The sequence below is a fragment of the Lithobates pipiens genome, unplaced genomic scaffold (assembly GCF_037356315.1).
Source record: "Lithobates pipiens isolate NorthernLeopardFrog02 unplaced genomic scaffold, aLitPip1_a1.2 Scaffold_24, whole genome shotgun sequence".
Classification (NCBI taxonomy): domain Eukaryota; kingdom Metazoa; phylum Chordata; class Amphibia; order Anura; family Ranidae; genus Lithobates; species Lithobates pipiens.
This window is the reverse complement of record NW_027507786.1, coordinates 19,160,756-19,180,626: the sequence shown is the minus strand read 5'-3', so window position 1 is coordinate 19,180,626 and position 19,871 is coordinate 19,160,756. Positions and strand designations below refer to the sequence as shown.

General features: G+C 47.3%; 1 pseudogene across 1 annotated transcript in view; it reads right to left on the bottom strand.

Moving 5' to 3' along the window:
- The window catches only part of LOC143929588 (DENN domain-containing protein 2B-like), a 47,979-nt pseudogene extending 37,579 nt beyond the window's left edge, over positions 1 to 10,400 (bottom strand). Inside the window, exons 1-2 of the transcript XR_013262546.1 lie at positions 10,180 to 10,400; positions 455 to 559 (exon numbers count right to left, since the gene is read on the bottom strand). The product of XR_013262546.1 is annotated as a DENN domain-containing protein 2B-like (transcript). The remainder of the gene's footprint in view (positions 1 to 454; positions 560 to 10,179) is intronic.
- Positions 10,401 to 19,871: the final 9,471 nt, after the last annotated feature.

Genomic DNA, 19,871 nt, shown 5'->3' with positions numbered 1-19,871 from the left:
TCGTCCCGTCGTACGTGCCGTTCACGTCATCGCGCACGGTTTCAGCAAACTGTTCGTCCGTCGTGTGTGGCCATGTCCGTCCATGCTAATTTTGAGCGGACTGTTTGCTGAAACTGTTTGACGGACAAAGTTGGGCAAACAGTCCCCGCGTGTGTACGCGGCCTCAGGGGCTATAGACACCAACAGTCAGGGTGCAATCTGAGATTGTGCCTCATCTGTGGGCTGCATGAGACTTAAGCTCAGAATAAACAAGGTGCATGCATTCTTTTTAAGCTCTCTGGGTGAGAGACAAGCTCAGAATGAACAAGGTGCATGCTTTACTTCTGAAGCCCATCTCAAGTCTAAACATTATTTTTATCTTTTTACAGAGCAATATAACATATAATAATAATAATAATAATATCTTTCTCATCTACAGACTGAGCGGTATTTATGACGCAGTGATGACACTTACCGTCCCACAGCACTGCGCGGGATTCTACATCCGCCGGCGGCCTGACAGATGATGGCATTTTTGTTGGCGGTCATGGTCATCCCCGCCCTCCGCGTAGAGAAGTACCTGCAACCGGGAGAGAGAAAAACGGGAATGAGCTCACAGATCACATGACCAGATTACTCTACACCGCGAGCGTCCCCCAAATATCACCATCCCATCCCCCCACATATCACCACCCCACCCCCCACATATCACCACCCCATCCCCCTACAAATCACATCCCCCCACATATCACCACCCCACCCCCCCACATATCACCACCCCATCCCCCCACATATCACCACCCCCTCCCCCCACATATCACCACCCCCTCCCCCAAATATCACCACCCCATCCCCCCACATATTACCATCCCCCCACATATCACCATCCCATCCCCCCACATATCACCATCCCCCCACATATCACCATCCCATCCCCCCACATATCACCACCCCATCCCCCACATATCACCACCCCATCCCCCACATATCACCATCCCCCCACATATCACCATCCCATCCCCCCACATATCACCACCCCATCCCCCACATATCACCACCCCATCCCCCCACATATCACCACCCCATCCCCCCACATATCACCACCCCATCCCCCACATATCACCACCCCATCCCCCACATATCACCACCCCATCCCCCACATATCACCATCCCATCCCCCCACATATCACCACCCCCCCAAATATCACCACCCCATCCCCCACATATCACCATCCCCCCACATATCACCATCCCATCCCCCCACCTATCACCACCCCATCCCCCACATATCACCACCCCATCCCCCCACATATCACCACCCCATCCCCCCACATATCACCACCCCATCCCCCCACATATCACCACCCCATCCCCCCACATATCACCACCCCCCCAAATATCACCACCCCATCCCCCCACATATCACCACCCCATCCCCCACATATCACCAGCCCATCCCCCCACATATCACCACCCCATCCCCCCACATATCACCACCCCCCCAAATATCACCACCCCATCCCCCCACATATCACCACCCCATCCCCCACATATCACCACCCCATCCCCCAACATATCACCACCCCCCCAAATATCACCACCCCATCCCCCCACATATCACCACCCCATCCCCCCACATATTACCATCCCATCCCCCATATATCACCACCCCCCAAATATCACCACCCCACCCCCCCACATATCACCACTCCCCCAAATATCACCACCCCCTCCCCCCACATATTACCATCCCATCCCCCATATATCACCACCCCATCCCTCCACACATTACCACCCCATCCCCCCATATATCACCATCCCCCCACATATCACCATCCCCCAAATATCACCCTCCCCCAAATATCACCACCCCATCCCCCCAAATATCACCATCCCATCCCCCAAATATCACATCCTATCCCCTCATATATCACCAGCCCACCCTCCCCATATCACCACCCTCCCCCCAAATATCAACACCCCACCCCCCCCCCCATATATCACCACCGCCCAAATATCACCACCCCATCCCCCCATATATCACCACCCCTCAAATATCACCACCCCATCCCCCCATATATCACCTCCCTCCCCCCATATATCACATCCTATCCCCCCCATATATCAACAGCCCACCCTCCCCATATCACCACCCTCCACCCAAATATCAACACCCACCCCCCCATATATCAGCACCCTCCCCCCAAATATCACCATCCCATCTCCCCATATATTACCATCCCATCCCCCCAAATATCACCCCCCCCCAAATATCACCATCCCATCTCCCCATATATTACCATCCCATCCCCCCAAATATCACCCCCCCCCAAATATCACCATCCCATCTCCCCATATATTACCATCCCACCCCCCCAAATATCACCATCCCATCTCCCCATATATTACCATCCCATCCCCCCAAATATCACCACCCCCCAAATATCACCATCCCACTCCCCCATATATCAGCACCCTTCCCCCAAATATCACCATCCCATCTCCCCATATATTACCATCCCATCCCCCCAAATATCACCACCCCCCAAATATCACCATCCCATCTCCCCATATATTACCATCCCACCCCCCCAAATATCACCATCCCATCTCCCCATATATTACCATCCCATCCCCCCAAATATCACCACCCCCCAAATATCACCATCCCACTCCCCCATATATCAGCACCCTTCCCCCAAATATCACCATCCCATCTCCCCATATATTACCATTCCATCCCCCCATATAACACCAACCCCCCAAATATCACCATCCCATCCCCCATATATCACCACCCCCCATATATCACCATCCCATCCCCCCATATATCACCACCCTATCCCCCAAATATCACCATCCCATCCCCCCATATATCACCATCCCATCCCCCCATATATCACCACCCCCCCCAAATATCACCATCCCATTCCCCATATATCACCACCCCCCATATATCACCATCCCATCCCCCCATATATCACCACCCCCCCCATATATCACCATCCCATCCCCCCATATATTACCACCCTCCGAAATATCACCATCCCATTCCCCATATATCACCATCCCATCCCCCCATATATCACCACCCCCCCAAATATCACCATCCCAACCCCCCATATATCACCACCCCCAAATATCACCATCCCATCCCCCCATATATCACCACCCCCCCATATATCACCATCCCATTCCCCATATATCACCACCCCCCCCCCCCCAAATATAAATGGCGGCCTCCATCGATTGGTTCTCTTTAACTGGCACAGTCCTCGATTGGCGCCATCCAGTGTGAACTTCCTGCGACCTCCTTATTGGATCAGAAGTTAATCATGGAAGCCGGAAGAGTTCTCATTATACTCCAATCAATACACACTAATCAGATTCATCCTGGAAATCAAATGAACCAGAAAATCGCTGGAGAAGCGTCTGACGCAGAGAGAAGGCCGCCATCGCTGGGACTGTCCTGTCATCATTCAGTCTGTTATGAGGGCCAGAGAGAGCGGCCAATCACATCACAAGGAATGGCGCTCAGAGTCTCGGAATTCTGCTCAGGAATGACAGCCGTGATCGATCATATCACAGGAATCAGATAACACAATGTACAATCTGATCACCGGGGGAGGGGAGACTGAGGAAATGACTCCTCCCCCTTCTACAAAGATACAATGTACAGTCTGATCCCTGGGGGAGAGGAGACTGAGGAAATGACCCCGCCCCTTCTACAAAGATACAATGTACAGTCTGATCACCGGGGGTGGGGAGACCGAGGAAATTACTCCTCCCCCTTCTACAAAGATACAATGTACGGTCTGATCACCAGGGGAGGGGAGACCGAGGAAATGACTCCTCCTCCTCCCCTTCTACAAAGTTACAATGTACAGTCTGATCACTGGGGGAGGGGAGACAGAGGAAATGACTCCTCCTCCTTCTACAAAGTTACAATGTACGGCCTGATCACTGGGGGGAGGGGAGACTGAGGAAATGACTCCTCCTCCTTTTACAAAGTTACAATGTACAGTCTAATCACTGGGGTAGGGGAGCCTGAGGAAATGCAGGAGCAGGAGGCCAGGGGAGGGGCATGGTGGCAGGAAGCCAGGAGAAGGGCATGGTGGCAGGAGGCCAGGGGAGGGGTGTGGCGGCAGGAGGCCAGGGGAGGGGCATGGCGGCAGGAAGCCAGGGGAGGGGCTTGGCGGCAGAAGGCCAGGTGAAGGGCATGGCAGCAGGAGGCCAGGTGAGGGGCATGGCGGCAGATGGCCAGGGGAGGGGCATGGCGGCAGAAGGCCAGGGGAGGGGCATGGTGGCAGAAGGCCAGAGGAGGGGCATGGCGGCAGGAGGACAGAGGAGGGAGATTTGTGTGTGACTAATCTTAGCTACTTGGGGAGCCACAGCCCAGTCTGAATAACGTGTCCAGGTTTCAGGCAGAGTAAAATCCGGACACATGAGTCAAAACCCGGAGTGTCCGGGTCAATCCCGGACAAGTGGCAACACAAAGGGAGGGGCATGGTGGCAGTAGGCCAGGGGAGGGGCATGGTGGAAGCAGGCAAGGGGAGGGGCATGGCGGCAGTAGGCCAGGGGAGGGGCATGGTGGCAGTAGGGTAGGGGCATGGTGACAGTAGGCCATGAGAGGGGCATGGTGGCAGTAGGGGAGAGGCATGGTGGCAGTAGACCAGGGGAGGGGTATGGTGGCAGTAGGCCAGGGGAGGGGCATGGTGGCAGTAGTACAAGGGAGGGGCATGGTGGCAGTAGGCCAGGGGAGGCGCATGGTGGCAGTAGGCTAGGGGAGGGGCATTGTGGCAGTAGGCCAGGGGAGGGGCATAGTGGCAGAAGGGGGGGGCATAGTGGCAGAAGGGGGGGCATGGTGGCAGTAGGCTAGGGGAGAGACATGGTGGCAGTAGGGGAGGGGCATGGTGGTAGTAGGCTAGGGGAGTGGCATGGTGGAAGTAGGCCAGGGGAGGGGCATAGTGGCACTAGGGGAGGGGCATGGTGGTAGTAGGCTAGGGGGAGGCATGGTGGCAGTAGTCCAGGGGAGGGGCATGGTGGTACTAGAACACGGGAGGGGCATGGTGGCAGTAGGCTAGGGGAGGGGCATGGTGGCAGTAGGCCAGGGGAGGGGCATGATGCCAATAGGCTAGGGGAGGGGCATGGTGGCAATAGGCTAGGGGAGGGGCATGGTGGCAATAGGCTAGGGGAGGGGCATGGTGGCAGTAGGCCAGGGGAGAGGCATGGTGGCAATAGGCTAGGGGAGGGGCATGGTGGCAGTAGGCCAGGGGAGAGGCATGATGCCAATAGGCTAGGGGAGGGGCATGGTGGCAATAGGCTAGGGGAGGGGCATGGTGGCAATAGGCTAGGGGAGGGGCATGGTGGCAGTAGGCCAGGGGAGAGGCATGGTGGCAGTAGGCCAGGGGAGGGGCATGGTGGCAGTAGGCCATTGTTGTTTGATGATTGGTTATTCCTCCTGTCTGATCCAATCACAAGCAGCTGTCCTCTCACAGAGAATAATTGGGTGGGCTCATGGCACCACCACATGCCAGGGTTGGGGTTTGGCTTCCTAGAAGTTTCCTTTTAAACCAGGAATTTTCTGGGCAGAGAATATCCAGATGTGACATGTAAGGTGTCCCCGGACAGCACCGGCCCGGAACGGGACGTGTCCTTTAAATTTGCTTCCAATTAGACAAAACTTGTCAGATCCTCGTCCTGCCGCAGATTGTGTTTGGGGTGGGGGAGGATCTCGCTGTGTTTTTCCAGAGGATCCCGGCTGCCAAATGTCCCTATTTGGAGGTGAAAATTCTTTGTTGGGAGAATCACAATACACACCGAAATGAAGCCGGGGAACCGGTGAGGGGGGAGGGGGTTGAGTACACACACTATTAAGGAGGAACTCCGGGCTAATGACCATATCATGCTAATTAAAAGGAGAACTCCGGCCTCCCCTTCAGTCCTGCACAGGTGTACCGGCTACTCTCCTGGCTTCCTCTGATTTCACTGCACACTGTGAGCTTCTCACAATGTGCATTAGAAGCTGCAGAAAGAGCCCCTCCCCCCTCATTTCCTGCAGACGTCCAGCATCATAGCCCTTTCCTCCCCCAGCCTGAATGTCCCTGGCCCCGCCCCTTTCATTCATTGGATTTCAGTTCGATCACGGAGGCTCAGCATCACATGTGGGCGTTACCTATGCAAATACACCTTTGCCTAGGAACACTCACTCCTCCAGATTGACTCCACCCATCAAGGCTTTTTTGATATTTGCATAACTCCTCCCACTGCTTGCATCTAAATACTGAGGCTGGGGGGGGGGGGGGGCATGTTATTAGGAAGCTATGTACAACCCCCCTGCTAGCCCCGCCCACCAGCCAGGATCTGCCTGCATTGCCTAGAGAAGCACAGACACCCGGTGATGATGTCAATGGGCCTAAAATCAGGTATATAATGATAATGCAAAGGTTGTATTCCATTGAGAAGAACAGAGACCCAGTGATGACATCATTGGGATTAACATAATGTATGGAATCAAAATGGAAATATTTTACTTTAAAGATGTCATTAGCATATTCATGAGGGGGAGGGGAAACCATGGTTGGCAAAATCAGTGCCAGGACAAGATCATCCAGTGGCCAGGGCAAAGATACCAAATTGTGCCCCCCCCCTTCAGTGCAAGCTTATGAGGAGGAGGGGGAGAGAGCACAGCCTGCACCTCCTCCCGGCTCTCTCCTCCTCTCCTTACCGCTTCCAGCGCAGGCCTGACAGATGTAGTATTGCCGCTGTCACTACTCCTGTCAGCCATATAGTAGAAGGAATTTGCGGCGCTCCGCTTACCTACAACACACACTGCGCTCAGGGGGCAGCGGCCCCCCTTCTGCCCGCCCCTGGGCAAGATATAAGCAGATCAAACCTTAGCGTGTAGCGGAATTCTCTCGGAATCCATTTTCCGTACACACGTCTCATCTCTCCCATCCCCCCCTAGATGCCTCCAACACGCTCCAAAAAAACAAAAATTTGTGTGGAATTCCTGGAAGAGAACAATGTGAACCAGAACCGGAGAGGAATGCAGAAAACAAAGTAGATGGGCGCTGCAGGCGTCGGTGCCCCAAATTGAAGACACACGTTGGACGCGGCGCTGTGAGTCACCGCAGAGGGACGCCGAGCCAGCGCCGGGAGCCAGATGTGTGACAGAACCCGCACCGCAAGTGACAGGACCCCATTGTCCTCTTCACACTTCACTAAGTCAGAGTTTCCCCAAATCACGCCAATAGGAATCCACTCTCACCCCCAGGGAGTGAAATATGTCTTTTTTTTTTACTGCATGTGACAGGAGCATTAAAGGGCAATGGCAGCTGTACAGACGGAACACACTGTGTGGGAACTAACATACCCGCCAAAAAAGATTTTCACAGCCGCTTACATACGCAAGCGCGGCCTGCCCCATTGTTCCACCTTCCTGTCACTATTCTCCCTAATGGGGGGTATCTGCCCTAAGCTGTACCTTCCCTTTCCTCCTCACAGTTTACAAAGAAGTCCCACCCACTGCAAGGCTGATTTTGACTTTCAACTGTTATGTAGCATAAAACAGATTTTATCATAATGGGCACAGCGGGTGTACAGACCCGGGAATTCAGCACAGAGATGGTGGGAACCCCTCATAATGGGCACAGTGGGCGTACAGACCCAGGAACTCAGCACAGAGATGGTGGGAACCCCTAATAATGGGCACAGCGGGTGTACAGACCCGGGAATTCAGCACAGAGATGGTGGGAACCCCTCATAATGGGCACAGTGGGCGTACAGACCCAGGAACTCAGCACAGGGATGGTGGGAACCCCTAATAATGGGCACAGCGGGTGTACAGACCCGGGAATTCAGCACAGAGATGGTGGGAACCCCTCATAATGGGCACAGTGGGCGTACAGACCCAGGAACTCAGCACAGAGATGGTGGGAATCCCTCATAATGGGCACAGCATGTCTACAGACCCGGGAACTCAGCACAGGGATGGTGGGAACCCCTCATAATGGGCACAATGGACGTACAGACCCGGGAACTTGGCACAGGGATGATGAGAACCCCTCATAATGGGCACAGCGAGTGTACAGACCTGGGAATTAAAGACGGGGATGGTGGGAACCCCTCATAATGGGCACAGCGGGTATACAGACCCAGGAACTCAGCACAGGGATGGTGGGAACCCCTCATAATGGGCACAGCGGGTGTACAGATCCGGGAACTCAGCACAGGGATGGTGGGAACCCCTCATAATGGGCACAGCATGTCTACAGACCCGGGAACTCAGCACAGGGATGGTGGGAACCCCTCATAATGGGCACAATGGACGTACAGACCCGGGAACTTGGCACAGGGATGATGAGAACCCCTCATAATGGGCACAGCGAGTGTACAGACCCGGGAACTCAGCACAAGGATGGTGGGAACCCCTCATAATGGGCACAGCGGGCGTACAGACCCGGGAACTCAGCACAGGGAGGGTGGTAACTCCTCATAATGGGCACAGCGGGTGTACAGACCCGGGAACTTAGCACAGGGATGGTGAGAACCCCTCATAATGGGCACAGCGGGTGTACAGACCCAGGAACTCAGCACAGGGACGATGAGAACCCCTCATAATGGGCACAGCGGGCGTATAGACCCGGGAACTCAGCACAGGAAGGGTGGGAACTCACATCTTAATGAGACACAATGTACTGGATTGGGGACAGTTGTAGACACACACTCAGGTTGAACTGGATGGACTGGTGTCTTTATTCAACCTTACTATATAACTATGTAGGAAGAAAAGAAAAAAAACAGAGAAGATGAAAATCAGAAATCTCTATAGGAGGGATTTGAAGATGAATATAAAATCTAAATAAACAAACATTATTATTACACATTGTGGATATTTGTCACAACAATAAATAAACAAATGAAAAAATCATTTGGCAGAGATACAACGTGATGCAATGTTTAGATAAAATGTCTTTTTTTTTTTTTCCCAAGTGCTGAAAACAATAAACAGCAATGACAGATGTTAGACAAAGCGCGGCCAAAGAGCGAGAAGATGTGAGTGAGGAGGACATGATGACAGTTCTGACTAAATCCTGGATGGTGGCCATTGAGGAGCAGATATTTTGCCAACACACATACAATCTTTTACATATATATATATATATATATATTTTTTTTTATTTTTTATTTATATATATATATATATATATATATATATATATATATATATCTCTTTATATATGTATTTTTTTCTACCAACTGGATACTAATATATATATATATATATATATACACATACATACAATCATATATATATATACACATACATACAATCATTATATATATATATATATATATATATATATATATATATATATATATATATATATATATATACACATACATACAATCTTTTATATATATATATATATATATATATATATATATATATATTTTTTTTTTTTTTTTTTTTTTATAAATATATATATAGATATATTAGATTTTTTTATTTTTTTATAATAAGAATAAGGATCCAAGTAAGAATTTAGCTTCCACTACTGGAAATACTACTGCAAATTAGCCACACCCAGAATAATTTGTCACCTGTGCCCCCCCCCCCCCCCCCGGATGAGGCCTTTGCACTTGCCCCTCCCCCCATCACAGATAGCTACACAAGCCTGAGCAGGATTGGTCAATATAAGGGCATGATTTATCAGGGCAATATTTTTCTAGCTGGCCATGTGCAGAACTTCCCATCCTTCACACCAACAGTGAAAACCCAAATATTTCATCCTGGATCGGAGGACACTCGAAGAGCCTGTACTGGCCGTGCAGAGAAACCATTTGCTGGGCTCCTTCTGGAAACGCTCTTTGCTGGGCTGTCTCGGCTTGTAATATTTTAAGTTTTTTTTTTTCAAAAGAAGTACTGATCGTTCACTGATTGTACTGAATATAAAACGGTGAAGCGGGGTACACCTGCAGCACCCAATGGCTTGCAAGGAGGATAAAAAAATAATAATAATCATTTTTTTGTTGCGTGCGATTGGAGGATTGTGAACAAAGTTTTGAGAAAGTCATTTGAATATTTAAGATGCCATTCTGGGCCCACCAGTGCCATCACCCACACGGTGCAAGCACCACAGCGGGTGATGGGCACGCCATTTGACAGTCCCCCATCCCCCCAATAGTCTGACTCACCATAGCCCTCCAGGTATCACCCCTCTGGGATCCGGGGTCCGCAGTGGAGGGGGGGGGGGCACCAGCAGCGCGCTCTTACGGCTCCCTCGCCAGATGTTAGCAATACGCGATGTGAATTTGCCTCTGAGGCCGATTCCGAAATGTTTACTTATTTTCTGTGGAAAACAGCAGAGAGTTCTCCGGACCGGTCCTGCCCGGATGGTCATATGGTTTCATTTTAACAATCCTTTTTTTTTTTCCTTATTTAGTGACGGATTTGGGGAATGGGGGGGGGGATGGGAGGGGGATTGCACAATCATTGTGATGACGGATGACTGTTGTGTAAAGGCTGTGATTTGGTGACGTTAACCCATTCCTAAGTCTGAATCTTTACATAAACAACTGACAGCAGAAGTAAACTCCAACTGACGACAACAGATCCGGGTTTATTATAAACCATTGCTTTTTTTTTTTTTTTTTTTTATGAAATCCTAATTTCATGTTTTTTTTTCCTACTTTGTTGCGCCTCGATGCTGATCTCCTGCAGCCTCTTTGCAGCCGCTTCCTGTCTACATTGCTTTTCTCAGGACGGGTCTCCTGATGGTGACAACAGCGGTTCATGTCTTTGTGCTGTGTGCTGAAATGGCCACTTGTAGTCTCCATCAGAAGCCCGTGTGACAGGGTAATAACCAAGGCCAGGACAAGGGGGTGGGCAGGAGGGGTGACTGCCCTGGGCACTGTGGTATCACTTAAGGTGGAGGGGGCACTGCAAGATTGGGGGGGGGGATTGTGTTGGAAGGGGAAATTTGGGGGGCTGCAGGGGGTAAGAATTTTGCTAGGAGGGGAAATTTGGGGGAGGTGCTAAGAGTGGTGATTTAGGGGGATTTGTGTTGTGAGGGGGATGGGGGGGAGAAGATTTGGGCTAGGTGGGGGGAAATGGTGCTGGGAGGGGGGAGAATGAATAAACTTTCAAACTCAGAATTCTGACTTTTAATCTCAGAAATCTGACTTTGAAACTCAGAAATCGGACTTTGAATATCAGAATTCTAATTTTTAATCTCAGAAATTTGACTTTGAATATCAGTTCCGACTTTGAATCTCAGAACTCTGACTGAATTTCAGAAATCTGACTTGGAAACTCAGAAATCTGATGTTTTAATCTCAGAATTCTGACTTTGAATCTCAGAAAATCTGACTTTTGATCTCAGAATTCTAACTTTCAAACTCAGAATTCAAATTTTTGAATCTCGGAATTGTGAGACTTTCCAACTCAGAATTCTTACTTTGAATCTCAGAATTTTAACTTTTAATGTCAGAATTCTATCTCAGAATTCAGACTTATTTTTTTAGAAATCGTGCCCCTGGACGACGTCATCTGTGACTAAACACGTAGAGAGGAGCGGCTTGTTGACGTCACCACGTTTGTGCAGGAGTGATGGGTTGCTAACTTTGAGCCGGCCGGCTTATTTTTATGCATAACTGTAGTGTACTACGATTTTTAACATTAAAAAACCCTAAGATTTTATTCTATGGAAGCTTTTCTTTTTTTCTTGGGCACCCTGTTTCATTGTGTCCTCATTGAGTGGTGGAAGTCTGTGAAGATGCTGTTGTTGTGTCCATTCAAGGCCCTGCCTGGGTATAGAGCCAAAAGCGCTTGTGATCTCCCCTAATAGGAGATCATAGGGAGTCGGTAAGCGGCAGTAGGACTGGAAGTGGAAGTCATCTTTCTGCACATCACTTTTCCTTTGGTGCATGATATATACTGTCATGTTGGATGTCACTTTATTGGATGGGCTTTATCACCTGTTAACATTTATTCACAATTGTTTCCAATCGCAAATTATTTTTAAACTTTTGAAATCTGATATTTAATGTCAGGAATCTGACTTTGAATCTCAGAAAATCTGACTTTTAATCTCAGAATTCTGACTTTGAAACTCAGAATTCTGACTTTGAATCTCAGAATTCTGACTTTGAATCTCAGAATTCTGACTTTGAATCTCAGAAAATCTGACTTTGAATCTCAGAAAATCTGACTTCGAATCCCAGAACTCTGACTTCAAATCCCAGAACTCTGACTTCAAATCCCAGAACTCTGACTTCAAATCCCAGAACTCTGACTTCAAATCCCAGAACTCTGACTTCAAATCCCAGAACTCTGACTTCAAATCCCAGAACTCTGACTTTGAATCCCAGAAATCTGATTTTTAACTTTATAAATCTCATTTTTAATCTCAGAATTCTGACTTTGAAACTCAGAATTTTAATTTTTTAATCTCAGAAATCTGACTTTGAATCTCAGAAAATCTGACTTTGAATCTCAGAAAATCTGACTTTGAATCTCAGAAAATCTGACTTTTAACCTCAGAAAATCTGACTTTGAATCCCAGAACTCTGATTTTGAATCCCAGAACTCTGACTTTGAATCCCAGAAATCTGATTTTTAACTTTATAAATCTAATTTTTAATCTCAGAATTCTGACTTTGAAACTCAGAATTCAAATTTTTAATCTCAGAATTCTAATTTTTAATCTCAGAATTCTAATTTTTAATCTCAGAATTCTGACTTTGAAACTCAGAATTTTAATTTTTTAATTTCAGAAATCTGACTTTGAATCTCAGAATTCTGACTTTGAATCTCAGAAATCTGACTTTGAATCTCAGAAATCTGACTTTGAATCTCAGACTTCTGACTTTTAATCTCAGACTTCTGACTTTTAATCTCAGACTTCTAATTTTTAATCTCAGAAATCTGACTTTGAATCTCAGAATTCTGACTTCCAAACTCAGAATTCTGATTTTTAATCCCAGAATTCAAATTTTCAATCCCAGAAATCTGAATTTCAAACTCAGAATTGTGTTTGGAATTTTTTATTTTTTTTGGGATGGCCTCAGAGCTCTTCTGTATAGTTTCTAGCTTTTATGGGAGATTTCTTAAATTTGTTGGACTCTGTCCTACAAGAACAAAATATAACGTGGTTACTTACAGGTTATAAAAATACATATTAGACCGTTGGTCTGGGCATTGATCTGATCGCTATGATAAGTCAGGGGTGGAATTTTTCTTAGCTCTGCTTTTTACTTTCCTCTCTAATAATTCCGGGTTCCCGAGGCTTCATCTTTAAAGTCATCACAAAACTGAACAAATCAATCTGAGACCAAGCAGAAGGGGGGAACACCAGCAGAATCTCCGAAAAACCACATCAGAGAGACCGGCAGATCCAGAGATGAAGCAGCTGAAGTTATATGCAGATCTCAATCCCTTCTGTCCTGGTCCCTGGCGAAGGACAGCCTTACTGGCCAATGAAATCTCTCAGGAGGTGGGAGAGGGCGGGGCCAAGGTTAGCTTCAACCCCTTGTCCACCAATGTATGTTTATAAACCTTCTGATATGCAAACGCTTAATTCTTGGTATTGATTATTGGAGCCAGCGATGAGCTTACAGGTAAACGCGATCGCTTTTTAGGGCTCGTTCACAATAGCACAGATCGCTCTTCAGAGAGCATTTCACAGGCGGCGAGGAGGAGCGGTGTCACCTCCTCACTGCCTGCTTTACCACCTTGCCCCCCATACAAGCACGCACTTGCAGAATGGCCCCCATTCACTTGAATTGTAGCTTCTCCCAAAAGGTGTACGGGGTATAATTCCTGTTGTGGAATTAAAGGTGCACCCCCCTCCCCCCCCCCCCACACACACACACACACACCAAAGCAATGGTTCCCAGGCTCTCCCATTTTTTCGAAAGAACCTGGGACCGCGGGATTAGGGATCCCCCTGCAACTGATGAACCCTGAAGTCATGTGTATTATGGCCCTTCCGGGTTCGAGCTGTCAGTACCAGGCAACTTTAGCTGAGGATGCAGCTAATCATGCAGGATCTGTGCTTGGTTAGCTGAAGTGTTTGAGGGGGGGGTGGCAAGGGAGACACCGGGGGCTTAATGGATCCCTGATGTGAAGAGGACCTGTCACAAGCCCAATGCAATCACATATCCGCCTTGTGATAGCAATAAATTATATATAATTAAAAAAGTAAACAAAATGTATTAAAAATAAATTAAAATTAAAAGAACTCCAGTCACTTCCGTATATATACCGTAGGTAAACATGAATTGCTCCACACATTTAAGGTTCAGAGAGTCTATAGACGGATCTTAGAAACATTGTGATCTTTTATGTAGCTGGGTTTTCTGTTGTCTTGTTTCAGGTTTTTTTTTTACCATTTTTTATTTTTTTTTAAATATGGATCTCAACACGTGAAAGTTTTTTAACCACTTGCCGACCAGCCGCCGTCATTATACTGCGGCAGGTCGGCTCCTTCCCACGACAAACGGCGTAGCTGTACGTCGGTTCCTTTGAAGGCCATAGCAGGCGCCCACGCCCGCTGCACGGCGGGGGGGGACCTGATGCGCGTGTCCGTCAGACACCCGCGGGAAAGAGAGCCAAAACAGGGATCGGTCAATGTAAACAGACAGATCCCAGTGCTGACAACGGGAGGAGAGAGAGTGATTCCTGGTGATTAGGAACAGCGATCTTTCTCCTCCTCCAGTCAGTCCCACCCCCCCCACAATTAGAAACTCCTCCCTAGGGAACACTTAACCCCTTCATCGCCCCCCCAGTGTTAACCCCTTCCCTGCCAGTGACATTTACACAGTAATCAGTGCGCTTTTATCGCTGTCTAAATCTCACTGGTCCTAGAAAAGTGTCAGAAGTGTCCGATCTGTCCGCCGCAATGTCGCAGTCCTGCTAAAAATCGCTAGTTAAAAAACAAATAAATAATAAAAATGCCATATAGCGTCTCCAAAACAGGGGAGAGATTTAACTTATTGCGTTTTTTTTTTTTTTACCAAAAATATGTAGAAGAATATATATTGGATTAAACAGATGAAGAAATTTGTTTTTCTTTTATTTTTTGTTTGTCTATTTATTATAGTAAAAAAGTAAAAAAAATATATATATATTTTTTTGTTTTTTTCAAAATCACCGCTGTTTTTTTGTTTATAGCGCAAAAAAATAAAAACCGCAGAGGTGATCAAATACCTCCAGAAGAAAGCTCTATTTGTGCGGGGAAAAAAAAAAAGGACGCCAATTTTGTTTCGGTGCAGCGTCCGTTAAAGCAACGCAGTGCCGTACTGCAAAAAATGGCCTGGTCATTAAGGGGGGCAAATCTTCCGGCCTGTACCTGGTTAAATCTTAAGAAGATCGGTGGAATTTAGAGAAGTTGATGATATTGGCGTTCTTTATAATGAGCTCTCAGATCTGTGAATATTATCGGTCACACGTACAATGTCACCTTCTTGTCCACAAGGATACATTGTATCCCTCCGCATGAACGGAATCATTATATCCCAGTACAGCACTCCGCACATTAGAAAAGCGTACGTCACTCCCGAAAAAAAAAAGAATGACGCCACACTACAGCCATTGTCAGCGCCATGAACGGCGGGGGACGCTTAATCTCCCTTATCTCCTCCAGAGGACGGGCCGTGTCCACTCGGCCTCGTCACTCTGATTAATTCATTAATTTGTCACGACAAATAACTTTCACTTCTGAGATCGCTGGCTGGCGCTTTAATAACTCATCGTTCTGGATTTGGAGCTTTAACCACTTCATCCCCGGGAAATTTTACCCCCCCTTCCTGACGAGAGCACTTTTTACAATTCGGCACTGCGTCGCTTTAACTGACAATTGCGGCGGTCGTGCGACGTGGCGCCCAAACAAAATTGACATCCTTTTTTCCCCACAAATAGAGCTTTCTGTTGGTGGTATTTGATCACCCCTGCGTTTTTTTTTTTTTTTTTTGCGCTATAAACAGAAAAAGAGCGACAATTTTGAAAAAAACGCAATAATTTTTTACTTTTTGCTATAATAAATATCCCCAAAAATATATAAAAAAAGCTATTTTTTTCCTCAGTTTAGGCCGATACGTATTCTTCTACATATTTTTGCTAAAAAAAAACCTGCAATAAGTGTTTATTGATTGGTCTACGCAAAAGTTATAGCGTCTACAAAATAGGGGATATTTTTATGGCATTTTTGTTATTATTATTTTTTTTACTAGTAATGGCGACGATCAGCGATTTTTATTGTGACTGCGACATTATGGCGGACACTTCTGACACTTTTGACACATTTTTGTGACCATTGTCAGTGCTATAAAAATGCACTGATTACTGTAAAAATGTCACTGGCAGGGAAGGGGATAACACTAGGGGGCGACCAAGGGGGTTAATTGTGTTCCCTGTGTGTGTTTCTAACTGAAGGGGGAGGGGACTGTCTAGGAGAGATGACAGATCACTGTTCATACTTTGTATGAACAGACGATCAGTCTCTTCTCCCCTCAGAGAACCGGAAATTGTGCATTTACACACACAGATCCCAGTTCTCGGTGTGTCAGCAGCGATCGCGGGAGCCCGGTGGTGCTTGTGACTGCCAGGCACTCGCATCGGCTCCAGGGGGGCGAGCAGCGCGTGTGCGCACAGTAGCCACAGGGCAAAGCGATGTAACCTAACGTTGTTTCGCCCAGCCGTGCCATTCTGCCGCAGTAAAACTGCAGGGGCTGGTCGGCAAGCGGTTAATCTGGTGTCAAAGTGCAGCTAAATGTCGCAGTCATGCGCATTCTATGGTAGGCGCCGTTTTTGGGGGGCCATGTGCCAGTTGAATAAGCACTTTAGCCCCCCATTCACACCTATAGGTTTTGTCGCCCCCTCAAGATGAAGAATCCTTTTATTCTTGACTGGCCCATTCACACCTGAGAGTGACGTCACCTGCTCACACCTGAGGATAGCGTCATCTGCTCACACCTGAGCGTGGCGTCACCTGATCACACCTGATCGTGGCGTCAGCTTTTCAAACCTGAGCGTGGCGTCCCCTGCTCACACCTGAGCGTGGCATTACCTGCTCACACCTGAGCATGGCGTCAGCTGTTCACACCTGAGCATGGCGTCAGCTGTTCACACCTGAGCGTGGCGTCACCTGCTGACACCTGAGCGTGGCGTCACCTGCTGACACCTAAGCGTGGCGTCACCTGCTGACACCTGAGCGTGGCGTCACCTGCTGACACCTGAGCGTGGCGTCACCTGCTGACACCTGGGCGTGGCGTCACCTGCTGACACCTGAGCATGGCGTCACCTGCTGACACCTGAGCGTGGCGTCACCTGTTCACACCTGAGCGTGGCGTCACCTGTTCACACCTGAGCGTAGCGTCACCTGTTCACACCTGAGCGTAGCGTCACCTGTTCACACCTGAGCGTAGCGTCACCTGTTCACACCTGAGCGTAGCGTCACCTGTTCACACCTGAGCGTGGCGTCACCTGTTCACACCTGAGCGTGGCGTCAGCTGCTCACACCTGAGCGTAGCATCACCTGTTCACACCTGAGCGTAGCGTCACCTGTTCACACCTGAGCGTAGCGTCACTTGCTAACACCTGAGCGTGGGGTCAGCTGTCGTGGTAAAATCCAGGAGCTTCTTTGGGGCAAAACTGCATGTTTTTTTGTTTTGTTTTTGGTGTTGGACTTTAAGGCCAGGACTTTTCTGGCACTTTTTGTTTACAAGTTTAAAATCACTATTTGTGCCTAAAAAAAAAATAACTTAGAACCGCCAAACATTGTATTTTTTTAGAAACAAAAGAGAGCTGGGGTGGGACTTTATATGAAGTATGTCCGGCTACAGAAACGCAGTCTATATAAAACACAAAATGATAATTGCACAACATATAAGAAAATTCATTCATAGGTTTGTGTCCATATTGACAACATGTAACAAACACAGTATGTAGAAAACTGGCAACAACAATAAATGATACATTGTATAATAATAAACATATGACCTGCTGCATCAAAGACAATACATTGTAGAGTAAATATATAACAGCCATCCTAGCTGACACCGACCACCTCAGAAACAGTAGAAAGATAAAATCTGTATATATATATATATATATATATATATATATATATATATATATATATATATATATATATATATTTATATATATATATATATATTTATATAAGATTATATGGTTTTTTTTTGTTAGCAGAGACCCTAGGGAATAAAATGGCAATCATTGCCATTTTATTTGTCACACTGTATTTGCGCAGCGGTTTTTCAAACACAATTTCTTTGGAAAAAAATACACTTTAATGAATAATAAAAAAAAAAAAAGTAAAAAGCACAATATATACCCCAATTTCTAAAAAAAATAAAAATTTTTTTTTAAAAAAAATGTGAAAAGATGATGTTGCACCAAGTAAATAGATATCTTACATGCTAAGCTTTAAAATTGCGCACGCTCTTGGAATGGCGACAAACGACGGTACTTAAAAATCTCCATTAAAATTTTTACAGGTTACCACAGGGGTAGGCAAACCTCGGCCCTCCAGCTGTGGTGAAACTACAAATCCCATCATGCCTCTGCCTGCAGGAGTCATACCTGTGATTGTCGGGGTCTTGCAATGTCTGGTGGGACTTGCAGTTTCAAAACAGCTGGAGGGCCGGGGTTTGCCGACCACCTGGGTTACCAGTTTAGAGTGACAGAGGAGGTCTTGTGCTCAAATCATCGCTCTCGCTCTAATGTTCACCGCGATATCTCACATGTGTGGTGCGAACACCGCTTACATATGCGTGTGCGACGGCCGTATGTGTTCGTTTCTGTGAGCGCACGGAGATGCCAGAGCTTTACTTTTTTTTTTCTTTATATATTTTTTTTCTTTATATTTCTTTTTTTTTTTTTTTTAAGTGTCCCTTTAATTTAAATTTTTTTATCACTTTTATTACTACTTTAAGGAATGTAATAGAAATAAGGATGACAGGTACTCTTTACCTTTTAAAAGCAAAAGAACAAACAATAAAAAGAAAAAAATAAATGTTTGATCGTTTGCTAAAAAAAAAAAAAAATTGTTTACTTCCGCCCTAGACCAGAAGTGACGTCATCACCTTGCTCCGGTCCTCCAAGGCCATAGAGGTGATCAGAGATAATCTGGTCTCTCCTTACCTCTGTGACCAGCCAGTCGCACCGTGGGATCGTTTCTCAGGTGCGCTGGTGAAAACGGTAAGTCCGAGAAACCCCAGCGAGCGACGGGTCGGGTCTGGTATGGATTTTGTGGGGAACCCCTACAGCAAGCCAGGAAAAGGGGGGGACAAGCAAGTGCCCCCCACCCCCGAACCATACCAAATAACATGACCTCAACATGGGGTTGGGTGTTGATGAGGGCAAGGGCCGCTTCCTGTCACTTGCCAAATGGCAGGTAAGCGTAATGGGGGCGGGGTCATCTGGTGGTGTCATTCGTCAAGTGACAGGACCCAGGAGCGATCAAGTTTTTTTTTTTTCGTGTGGGTCAGCGCCCCCCCCCCCCCAACAGTTACACACTCATTACTATACAAATACACTCTCAATCACACTATATTAGCAAAAGTATTGGGACACCTGCCTTTACACGCACATGGACTTTAATGACATCCCCAGTCTTAGTCTGTAGGGTTCAATATTGGGTTGGCCCCGCCCTTTGCAACTCTTTTGGGAAGGCCGTCCACAAGGTTTAGGGGGGTGTCTATGGGAATGTTTGACCATTCTTCCAGAAGAGCATTTGTGAGGTCTGGCACTGATATTGGACGAGAAGGCCTGGCTCACAGTCTCCGCTATAATTCATTCCAAAGGTGTTCTATCGGCTTGAGGTCAGGACTCTGTGCAGGCCAGTCAAGTTCCTCCACCCCAA